The sequence below is a fragment of the Oryctolagus cuniculus genome, chromosome 17, assembly GCF_964237555.1.
Source record: "Oryctolagus cuniculus chromosome 17, mOryCun1.1, whole genome shotgun sequence".
Lineage (NCBI taxonomy): Eukaryota > Metazoa > Chordata > Mammalia > Lagomorpha > Leporidae > Oryctolagus > Oryctolagus cuniculus.
In genome coordinates this window covers 43235050-43247057 of record NC_091448.1, presented here as the reverse complement: position 1 = coordinate 43247057, position 12008 = coordinate 43235050, and the positions used below count along the sequence as shown (strand labels likewise).

At 57.5% G+C, this 12008-nt stretch overlaps 1 protein-coding gene and 1 long non-coding RNA gene across 3 annotated transcripts in view; both read right to left on the bottom strand.

The window, feature by feature from the left end:
• KSR1 (kinase suppressor of ras 1) overlaps positions 1-12008 on the bottom strand; it is a 155655-nt gene that overhangs the window by 104779 nt on the left and 38868 nt on the right. The gene's annotated exons all lie outside the window — the stretch shown is intronic.
• The window catches only part of LOC138846169 (uncharacterized), a 34946-nt gene that overhangs the window by 16998 nt on the left and 5940 nt on the right, over positions 1-12008 (bottom strand). The window contains exon 2 of the long non-coding RNA XR_011383603.1: positions 1-12008. This exon is cut by the window's left edge and continues 16998 nt beyond it. This is a non-coding gene — a long non-coding RNA (uncharacterized lncRNA).

The window sequence follows — 12008 nt, the reverse complement described above, 5'->3', positions numbered from 1 at the left end:
TGAAACCGGTCCCTGCACCAACACAAGATGACGGCTCACATAGGACCACGGCCTTTCCCTGACCCCGCCAAGTACTCACCACTCCTCACCAACACCCCCCTTTCACAGCCGAGGAAAACTGAGGCTCGGAGGGGGAAAGAGACGTGCCAGGAGCCGCTGAGATAACTGGAGCTGGGAGACCCCACTCCAGCCCACGCAAGCTCATCAGAGGCGGCTTCCCAGACTCTCGATTCCGCCACAACCCACGGCCTCGGGAAGAGGGATGGAAAGTCAGGGTGGGGAGGCACCCCAGAGTTATCTCCAGGCAGGGTGCGGCCAATGGGGAGCGAGTGTTTGGGGTGCATTCAATGTGGAGACAGAAGCGGCCCAACTGCCCTGAGTGCACAGCTGGGGCGGGGTGGGCAAGGTGTGATACTGGGGCACCATCCACTGCAGGCCCCCAAAACTTAGGATGACCTCCACCCCTGCACACCAAACCCGCCTCCCTCATGGGCCCTGACCCTCCTGTCCCAGTGCACACCTGCCTAGTGGGGGCCCTGGCCTCTGAGTATTTGTTCAGTCATTAAAAGCTGCCTGACCCAGGAAGGAGGAAACTGGGCTATGCCCACTCTGTGCAGAGTCCACAGCGGCCTCAGGCCTGGCTGCCCAGCCTCTCCACACTGGCCTCCTTGTGGGGCTGTTCTAATTCACAGCAATACCTGGTGAACACAGGAAAGAGGGCTCGGTGGAGACAAGGGCACACCCCATGCCGTTCCCCTGGACTTCACAGCAAGCTCCTGCCACTTACTGAACAGCAGGACTCTAGGCACTAAGTTACCACATAGGCCCTCAGTGGTCCTATCTGTAAAATGGGTATCATGGCACCTGCTAGACAGGAGGGAGAATTCAGGGGATGATGAAGTGCCCCGCACAGACAACCCATCCGTGGCACCATTATTCTAACCACCCAGAGCCACGATTCCAGCCAGGGCTCAGGACTTCTCTGTCCAGCGTGACACTGTCATGCCCATGTCCTCACCTCTAAAGTCCACTCAAAACCACGCACTGCACATCAAGAGAAGCTCCCTTGGGGATGCGACTTCCTGCTGCTCGGTCCCCAGACACGTCACCAGTCACCAGGGTGGCTGTCATGGTGGACATTCCGCTCCAGGGCACTTGGTCCTTAACCTAGAGGCAGGCCCGGGGGGTTAGGAGGGTGCCCGGGAGAGTTGCCCTTCTGCCCTTCTAAGCAGGGTTCGCCCTTGGCGGAGCAGGCAGGAGCTGCCGGCCCACACTCTCCGGGACAGCGCAGTCCAACAGGCGCCCAAGGGAAGCCCCGGGTGGAGCTCTGTGTTTTCCAGAAGTCAGAAGAAACAGATGCTGTGAGTCGTGAGGCCGCATGGTCACGTGTCACTTCATGCCGGGACGCATTCTAAGAAACGGGTCGTTGGGCAATTCTGTTGTGCAAACATCTCAGAGCAAACTGACAGAAACTGAGATCCTCACCCTACCAGCTCCCCGCCCCCGCCACCTCCTCACCTTGCAACCAGCCCACGTTTGCCATCTGAAGTGCATTTTCCTTTCCTTTTCAGGTTCTGGTGAACAAAAGCTAGCTGCCAGTCCGTGGCCGACCCCAGGGCTTGCTCAGGCTGACGTGGACTGGCTGCAGGGAGGCAGACGGCCGGAGCAGCAGGCCTCAGTTTCCCCGAAAGCAGCATCAGCATCAACCCTGGAACCTGTTTCACAGCCTCCCCAACTCCCCCTTTCCAAGTCCTCCGTGTGTGGCACTAGAGTCTGCCCTTCTTCCCGTGTGGCCACCTGAACGCCGCTGTCCTCTGGTCTCTGGGGTGGTGGCTGCCCGGCGTCGCACAGCCCAGCCCTTATTTTAACAGGTAACTCGATGGCTGCAGAGTCACGACAGGGTGTCCTCTTGGGGACCCTACGGTACGTGCAGTCCACGGGTCACAGAACATCAGCACGTGGTGCGTGCCTGTATCTGACCTACCAAACCTGCTCGAAGTATTTTAACACACGATCAACATAGAGAACACGAGGTCAACACAGAGCACCCACGAGAGTCTATGTTCCGTCGGCACCGTGCTCCACACCTCCCATGCCTTTTAACCAGATTAAGATGAGGCCCGGTTTGGGTACTTCATAGCCACACAGGCTAATGGCGATCCCACTGGAAAAAGCCAACCACACATTTCCATGACCGTAGAGGCGTCTATTACACGGTGCAGCTGCCTGGCCGCCATCACACCTTGTGGTGTGGGGTGGGCGGGTGCATGGGTGGGGTTCTTCTCGCTGAGTTAGAGGGGCTGCTTTCTCCCACAGCTGGGGGCCAGCAGGAAATGCCTGTTTGGCTATGAAAAAGCTTTCCCCTCCTTCCCCAGGCTTGGGCAGGGCTGGGGGGTTTCCATGACACCTGCAGAGCCCAAAGCACCGTCCCCCAGGGAGCTCAAGCAGAACACTGCAGAGAAAACCCCAGGCTGCGGGGAGGGGCTGGGTGATGGACACACAGGCTGCCCTTCAGCAGGGCTCCGGGCAGCCTCCTGGCTGCAAAAACCCCTAAGAATACCAAATACCAACTGCCGAGGGCAGCTGCCAGTCCCCAGTCAGGGGACAGCAAACAACCAAAGCACCCAACCTCAGAGGCAGCTTGGATGAACTCACCTACATCCATGCAACCAAGCGCCCAGCAGCTGTCAGCGCCACAGCAAACGCACACAACCAGTAATAAACAGCAGGCTTGGCTAAGCAGCCACACTGAGCTACAGCTCACAATCAACACAGTGGAGGTGTAAGCCGTCTCGTTCCTACGCTAAAGGGGAGAGAAGGTGCCAGAGTCGCCAAGGGCAGGGGCCAAGGCCACACTGGCCCAAAGCCCACCAGACCCCAGAACCTGAACTTCCTACTCTGCTACCACCTTCCGGCGCTGTCTCTGATGGGGAGGGAACAACATCTTTAAAATGTGTCTTTGCTCTTGATTCCTAATACCCACCACTAGATGCCTGTCTGCCCACAGATAGGGTAGGAAGGACGCGTGCAAGCAGGAAGGCACGCTGCCTGGGTGGGGGCTAGGAGCTCCTCACGCTACACAGTGTTACGCTGTGTGTGTCACGCAGGATTCTTTTTTTTTTTTTTAAGGCAGTTATCTTCTGGAAAAAGAAAAAAAAAAAAATAAGAAAACCAACCATGTGCACAGCCAAGCTGTGCTGGGATGGTCCCCAAGGTCTGGGATTGAGACTGAGCTCCTAAAATGTAAAGCAGGACCCAGCCTCTCCTCCGTCCCCCTTAGCCCAAGGTGTCCTTGCCCGTCTCTTATCACAAGGAATTCACTGACTTGAGGGAGTGGTCCAGCTGGCCCTACAAGGCTCTAATCACCCAACTCAAGGAGTCATTCACTTCTCCAACAGATAAGAACCTTGATGGCCAGTGCTGTCCGGGGAGGTTTGTGTAGGGGAGGTCCAGGTCCTGGCAGAATGTCACTGCCACCTTCACGTAACCCCCAGACAAATGGAGCCCACCTGGCCACCATAAATTCCCTACAGAGCATGGCATCGCCGACCAATCAGGGGAAGGTCACGAGCACCACTGACCAACCAGGAGTTTGGACACGAGCTGATCACGCACCTCTCGGCCTCAGTTTCATTCTATAAGAACCTTCACCCCTCACTCCACAGGGAGCCCGGGAAGCAGGCCACAGCTGCACGGCTCCTTGCTCTGTGCCGTGCAGTGAACACCCACTTTCTTCCACCATCGCGATGTCAAGGATTGGCTTTCTCCACGTCGGGCGAGTGGACCTAGTTTGGGGGTTCAACAGCGATGCCTCCGCCTAGTTTGGGGGGTTGTTTGGCAACACGATCTGACACCTCCCACAGGGGTCAGGCTGAGGCTTGAAGGAGATGAGCATGGTGCTTCAAGCAAGACTGAAGACACATCAATTGTTGACGTGGGAGAACCGGGAGGAGGCCTGGCTGATGCCACCCCTTGGTGACATCCATACCTGGCACAAAATGGGAGAAACAAGGCGAGCAAGCTTATGGTGCTCTGGCACTGGTGGAAGCACTGTGCACATAACACATACCATCTCGTTACAGCCACACAACAGCCCTGCCGAGGTGGGTACTGCCACCATCTGCATTGCACTGACGAGACAGCCAGGTCTCAGGAGACTAGTCCCTTGCTTAAGATCACAGCCAAGGGGTGGCAAGGCTGGGATTCAAACCTAGGCCTCAGAGCGAGAGTCGCAGCCTCCTTCCAGTACTGCCTCTCTGCACAGTGATGAACCTGAAGGAACCACCCGGCTGAGGCAGGGCCTGCCGGCGCCTTCTTGGGTGAAGAATCAAGCCCCCTGGATTAATGACGGTTGTGGAAGGAGACCCACAGGAAGCACACGTGGGCTCGCAAGCCCAAGGGACCAGGCAGAGGCCGCCTGGCTGGGCAGGTGGGGTGCACTCAGGAGCCCACAAGCTAACGTGGAGCTGAGCCCAGAAGCATCTAGAACAGGGAGGTGAGAGGAGGCCCTCCAGCCGGGCAGCTCCCAGAGGATCTGAACTGTTGCGTTGTCTTGTTGAGAGGCATTCTCTCCCATTAGCTATTTCACTCCCCCAAATGTCCACAATGGCCAGGGAATTAATCTCCCAGAGCCAGGAACTCAATGCAGGTCTCCCACATGAGTGGCAAGGACCCCATCATTTGAGCCATCACCTGCCGCCTCCAGGGTTCATGCTAGCAGGAAGTTGGGACTAAGAGCAGAGCTAGGACTGGAACCCAAGGCGAGCGCTCTGATGCGGGACATAGGGCTCTCACCCAGCATCCTAACCACTGCACCTTCCTGCTACAGGTGCTCACCGGCCCCCAACCCCAACCCCCTCCAGGCAAGAGCTCCTTGCAGACCTGAACTGAGTGGCTGGGAATGAACTTGTCATTCCCTGCTTTCTGGCTTTACGGGACAGATGCCTTCCCAGGCCCACCTCGCGGAAGGCAGGCAGGCAGGGAGAGCTCTCCCGAGCACAGGAACGCCGAGGTGCCAGGCAGCATGAGTCAAGCTCACTTGGCTCCGCAGTGCTGGGAACGGCGTGGCTCTGTGCCAGCATGTCTGCTCCTGGCACTAAGTGATCACCCCGGAGCCTCGAGGGAGATGAGAATTAATGAGGCTTCAGAGCACTTCCTGTGCAGGGACAGCCCTTCCCAAGGGCACCTGCTCCACAGGAAGGTCCCACCTGCTCAGGAAAGAAGGGCTGCGGGTGGGGGAGGGGCAGGGGCGAGACGCTGTCTGGGACCCACTAAGGGAAGACGCTAGCACCTTCCTGCTTCCCAGAGTCCCTTGTGATTGGGGTGCTTCATGCATATCTGGAATGCAGAGAAGAGTGAGCAGCACCCAGGCCTTCTCTACTCCGGGCCCAGGCCCTGTGCACCTGTGCCCACTCTTCAAGCCCCCAGCTGCAGCCCGCCGCAGCACCCCCTCCCTGACTCACTGCACAAACACCACCGTACCAGATGCTGCCAGCAGCCCTAGAAGGTAAAGGTAGACTTTGCTCTGAAAACAACCAACCCAGCAACGGATTGCAAGCCACTTGCTGAGCCTGGTAAGCATGACCCAGGCAGCGGACCCAGGCAGCATCCCACAGCCCCACGGTCTGGCGTAGCTGCTGGGTCCTGGCGTGGGGCTCACAAAGCAGAGAGGTCCAGACAGGACAGCCCGAGCTTCTTGGCTCCCTCTGCTTCTTTCATAAGGCAATCAGTCAGCATCTCTGATCTTCCCTTCGGGTCTCCTCACTACGGGATGCTTGGGCTCTTAGCCACAGGGTCCACCTCCCCACCTGCCTGCTCCAGATCTCGGCTTCTCCTGACCTCTGGTCTACTTAGAGCGCATTAGGCGGGACTGGACAGGCAAGGCCATGGCAACAAATCAGCCCTAAATCTCGGCAGTTGAATACCAAAGGTGATGCCTCACCGTGCATTGACCGGGAGCTCTGCCCCTACCTCCAACTCCATATATATACCTGCACGCACTGGAGACCAGGGGAAGAACAAGGCGAGTCACCCCAGCTCCTACAGGCTTCCGCCCTGAAGTGCCAAATTACTTCCTGCATAGTGTTCATTGGCCAACACATGTCACGTGTTCACGCCTAACTGGGAGAAGGCAGGAAAGTGAAGTCCGACTATGTCCCCAGCAAGAAGAAACCCAGGAATAGATGGAGATCTGCGCCAGTGACCACCAGCAGGTTTTTTTTCTTCTTTATAGGTTTATGTATTCAGTATTTATTTTAAAGGTTAGGGAGGGGAACTCAGTGAGAGAGAGACAGAGAGATGGATCTTCCATTTGCTGCTTCACTCCCCAATTGGCCATGACAGCCAGAGCAGTGCCAGACTGAAGCCAGGAACTCCATCTGGGTCTCCCCTGTGGGTAGCAGGGACCCAAGCACTTGAGCTGTTATCTGCTTCCTCCCAGGGTGCATATCAGCAGGAGACTGGCTCACAAGCACAGTGGAACTCAAACCCAGGGCACCCCAAGTGGCAGCGGAACCCACTGTGCGACACACACTAGCCGGGTTTCAGCGGAGGCTAGTGAGATCAAACGGGACGAAAGACTGAAGATGGCTTCTAATTCTCTCTAGAGGTTCTCAATCTCACACAATCAGGAAACTGTCACGGGGGCGTCCCCAGCATTGCAGCATCTTTAGCAGCATCTCTGGCCTTGACCCGCGGGACACCGGTAGCACCCTCGCCTCCAGACCGTGGCCTGCTGCCTCGCAGCGTGCACAATAGCAGGAAGCTGGAATGCAGGGTGGGGCTGGGACTTGAACCCAGGCACTCTGACGTGCGATGCAGGCATCCCAACCGGTGGCCTAACCGCTGTACCAAACGCCTGCTTCTCAGAACTGTCTTCAGAGACAGTTTTCTCATCGGCGATGTAATAAGAACGGTTCCCACCTGGCAGGGTTGTGGGATGGAAAGCAAACACCAGGGTCTGGTGATTAGGTGGCAGCTTAACCCCCTGTGCCTGCTTGAGTCCCGGCTGCTCCACTTCCAATCCAGCTCCCTGCTAATGCACCTGGGAAACAGGGGCAGATGGCCCAAGTGCTTGAACCCCCGCACCCATGTGGGAGACTGGAAAAAGTTCCTGGCCCCTGGCTTTGGCCTGGCCCAGTCCTGGCTGTTGTGGCCATTTGAGGAGTGAAACAGAGGATGGAAGATCTGTGCGTGTGTGTGTGTGTGTGTGTTTATCTCTGTAACTGCCTTTGAAATAAATAAATAAATACTTTAAAAAAAAAAAAAAGCAAATACCAGCGAAGCCCTCGGCACAGGGCGTGGCACACAGGGAGAATGAGCTGCTGGGACCCTTGCCAATGAGTAATTGGGACTCGCCGCCGTATTCCTCTCTGTGTGCCAGCTTCGCCTTCCTGCAGAAGAGATGGGCACCGCCAGGCAGACGACTCTTCTCAGAGAGCCGGGGAGCCACTCTGCCGGCTCAAGTGGACGCCTGCAAGACTGCCGCAGAATGCTTCCTGCATTTGCACCCCGGCCCCGGGTACTGAAGCCAGGGCTGGGCGGTGACTATGCAGGCCCTGCAGGCAGAGCCCGGAATAGGCGAGCGCTGTGGACAAGCACAGAATGATAACCGGGCATTGGCCCGCGGCCCGCGGAGAGCTCCTGACAAGGGACTCGGTCAGCCACAGGCCAACAATGACCATTTGTGAGGCTGAGCAGGGCCAGGCGGGCCCCGCCCCTCTCCATAGCCACACTCCTGTCTTTGCCCCCGGGGCTGGCAGGGCGGGGAGAAGAGGGAGTCCACTTAAAATTGGCAAACAGAAAAGGACAACGATGTGCAAGAAAAGTGCCAGGTGTGAAGGTATTTGGCTCTTACAGACGTCTTCCTTGGAAGCCGACTCTCAGAGCCAGCAGCAGGACACCTGGGGGCCACAGGGGCCACCCTCTCTCCACCTGCTAGGGAAAGCTTCCCACAGGGAGGACAGCTGCCCCGTCTCCCAGGCAAGGTCAAGACGACGCAGGCCGCACCGGATGGTGCTGACGGGCGCGCGGTTCTCTCTCCTCCGCCCCGGCGCCCAAGCGCTGAGCCTCAGCAGGCCAGCTTGGAGTGCCAGCTCTGCCGCTTCCCAGCTGCGCAGCTCTGCCAACTTCTCACTCCCATCCTCCAGGGCCCTTGCCCACGGCTGCGCAGTCTGGGCCCTGGGTTTAAGCACCAGGCAAGGAGGAAGGCGTGGCAACCAGAACCCAGCCCAGACAACTTCCCCAGGCCTGGCATCCCAGCTGGCAGGGTCCACTTTAAGGGGCAGCTTTTAGTAATTCCCATGAAGTCGGCAGCAGCCCACCTGCTTCTCAGCTCCTCTACCTCAAAACTGGATTAGCAATTCTCAAATCTCCAGAGACTTCTTAGGAGGGCACACGGCAGCGCCAGCCAGGCGTCCAGCCCAGGGACCATTGTGATGAAAACCGTGGAGCCTCCTGATAAGGAGATGACTTAATCCACAGCCTCGTCAATGCCCCGCCTCCAAAGCAACGGAAGTGGCCTACACGCTGCCTCGGGGGCTGCAAGCAGGCGTAGATGGGACCCGGGAGGAAGGAGTGCAGTCCAGCGGGAAGGCCTGATGAGTGTCAGCAGTGACCAGCGCAGTGCCTGGCATGGGGGAGGGCGGGGCGACGCTGCCATTACTTCCGCTGCGTAACTGGCAAATCCCTGGGTCTGAATTCTGTACCCTAGAGCTTCACGTAGCCTTGAGCTCCTCCTAGGGAAGCTGCGCCCAGGACGCCAAGTGAGCACTTGTACAGCGGCAGTGCCTGGCCTGGCAGGGCCGGAGGGGGCCAGGCAGCCCCTCTGCTGTGGATCCCCGTGGCGGGGTGACTGCCACTCTCCTCCCATCCCTCTGATCTCTGTACCCAAAATGCCCACAGCTTTATCAACACCTCTCCCCAAGTGCAACCCCACTGACTCCCAAATCTGTAGTTGCCATTTTGCTGCCTTAAGATATTCTTTCAGAATAATGACTTCTCGTTTAATCAAACTAAGCTAAAAATGAAGTGCAGCCCTCGGAACGAGCACACCCAGACAGGGCCTGGCTGGTCCCGTGGGGAGCCCTGATGGTGTCTGAGCACTACGCCTCCGCCTGTGTGCTGGCCCGAGAGTCCTCAGCTTGGTCAGCAGCCACACCTCCAGGCAGTTACCTGAAGCGCAACGGCAACTCAAGTCCTAGTCCTTTCTACAACATCAAACCTGGGTGGTCCTGCACACCTGCCACTCCCTGGCTGAGCCGCCTGGAGGATGTCACTTGCAGGATCAGCCTTCATATTGCTAAGATTCCTGGGGCCACTTTTTAAAGAAAAAATTATTTTACTTATTTCTGAGTGACAGAGACAGAGAGAGCTCTTCCATCCAAAGCTGGGAGCCTAAAACTCCACCTGGGTGTCCCCAAGTGGGAGGCAGGGGCCCAAGTAGCTGGGTCACCGTCCACTGCCCTCCCAGGCGCATTAGCAGGGAGCTGGGTGGGAAGTGGAGCAGCTCTGATATGAGTTGCTGGTGTTGCAGGTGGTGGCTTATGTCTCAGTGCCATAACGCGGATCCCTGGGGCCACTCTTGACACTGCACTAAGGGGACACCTTCAAGGTATCCATTCTGGAGGCTTTCTGACCAGAGCTTTCCACCCACCGCACCACCCTCGCCCTGCACTCGGTGTAAACCTGCTGGTCACCCAGCCTTCCCGGCCTGGGTCTTTCAGAGACATCCTTTATCCGAGGTGCTGCCACGACACAGGAAGGGAACAGCCAGGTGTGTCTGTCCCCCGACTCTCTCCTCTGTCAAATTTCAAAGGACCCTCTGCTTTGGGGCCGAGTGGTGCGCTTACTCCAGACACACAGCTGTAGCTCCTTCTGGGCCCCACGTCCCTGTCTTTCTACAAGGACGTTCACCAACGTTCTTGGGTGCCTCCCTGAGCCAGGCTTGGCTTCACTCTAGGAAGCACGATGACATGAAGGGCTCTGGCCAGCCACTGCTGGTACCAGAACAGGGTTGTGAGCCAGGCATGGCCCTGCTGAAACCAGACTGGGCCCAACACGCGCTCACAAAGCAGCTGCTTCAAATGCTTTCTGGAAGGTTCCTGGAAATGGAGCTCTAGCTCGTCAGACCATAGTTTCAGGAACTCACTTTTTCCTAAGGTCCTAAGAGCTGGGGCAATTTTGCTCCCCACAGTCTTCCAGAGCCTCCATGCTCCTTCACAGCCCCTGAAACTGACCTGCAACAGCCCTGCAATGGGGCAACCAGGTTCCCCAGGGGATGAGTCCAGGTGGTCTCGTTACAGCGGCCTGTGCTTCAGGCTGGAGCTTCCCCCTGCCTCTGCCCATCGCAGCCTGCTTCCTCTCGCTCTAGCTTCTGTGGTGCGTGCTGCCCAGGGGCCTCACAGAAAACAGCCCGAGTCCCTCCACCTCCCAGGGCTCAGGCTGTGTGGCCTGATGGAGCTGCGGGCTTATTGCACCCTTGTTCCTCTCGCTCTGAGCAAACCAAGAGCCCTCTGGACCCGTTCACCCACTCGCCGCTGCCCACAGGCCAGGGCCGCTCTCCCACTCGCCTGGTGTTTCCTGCCTTCTGCAGCCATGTTGTCACAGAGGCTCTCTGAAACCTGGGCTCAGACGTGAGCATGTCCCCTACAGCCACGCTGATTTCCTCAAGTGCCCGTGGGTCCCTCTGCTTCTTCATCAAGAGCCGTGCATTTGTTGTCTCCCCAAGAGTCAGTGGGTCTCCACCTGCCCACATAGCAGCATCACCCGTGGAACATCTTTAAAAACCCCAGGGCCCAGGCTCCAGGCCCCAGCCCAGTCTCCAGGACAGTCCAGACCTCAGAAGTGTTAACAGCTGCCCCGAGGGTTCCACAGGGCATCCAGAGCCAGCACCCAGCACCTAAACCACCTCCAACACTGTGTGTGCTGGAATCCATATCGCCTGGAGAACAAATGACGTTGGTGAGCGGGTGAGGGACGAGTGCCGAGCCTGTTGTCCACCAGGTTCCCCAGGCAACCCTGATACCCAGCAGTCTGGAAACCACTGTTTGGAAAATGGGAAATCAAACAGCATGAAAAACAGATCTAACAATCAGGCTTTGCCAACCCCCTGGGCTGCTTCCCTGTAGCTAACATCCCCCAGACTGGGGTAGGCACTGGGCCTGGAAGTTAAGACTCCAGGCAGGAAGCCCGCGTCCCACATCAGTCTGAATCCAGTTTCCTGCTCATGCGCACCCTGATAGGCAGCAGGTGACAGCCCAAGTGGTTGAGGCTCCGCCACCCACAGGAGAGACCTGGATTGAGTTCCCAGATCCCGGCTTCAGCCCTGGCCCCGCCGTGGGTAGTGAACTGGTGGGTAGGAGACCTCTGTTTCTCTTTCTCTGTCTCTCTGATAATTGCTTTTAAATCCTCTAAGTAGCATTGCACACTGAGCTGTGCATAAGCAGAGCCAGTGGTTCAAGGTCTGACTGCTGCTGCAGGCGAAGGCAGTGGCCGTCTGCACGCACACGCTCCCATCTCTGGGGCAAAGCCTGTAGGAACCTGCCTGCCTGTCCCGGAAAGAAACTGCCACTCCGAAGGCCTCATGTGTGCATGCGTGCGTGCACAGACTCTGCCAGGCATTGCAGAAGACGCCGTTCCCTCCCAGGCACTCGGCGCCCAAGCCGCTGGCCTTCCTCATCGCTCACGTGTTGCGAGAGGCAGGCAGGGTTTCTCAAACTTGCCTGCTCATCACTTTTGGCACATGCTACCAGAGTTGTTACTTAATATTTCATCTTTTTTTTTTTAAAGATTTATTTATTTATTTGAAAGTCAGAGTTACACAGAGAGAGGCGAGGCAGAGAGAGAGAGAGGTCCTCCTTCTGCTGGTTCACTCTCCAGTTGGCCGCAACGGCTGGAGCTGCGCCGATCTGAAGCCAGGAGCCAGGAGCTTCTTCCGGGTCTCCCACGTGGGTGCAGGGGCCCAAGGACTTGGGCCATCTTCTACTGCTTTCCCAGGCCATAGCAGAGAG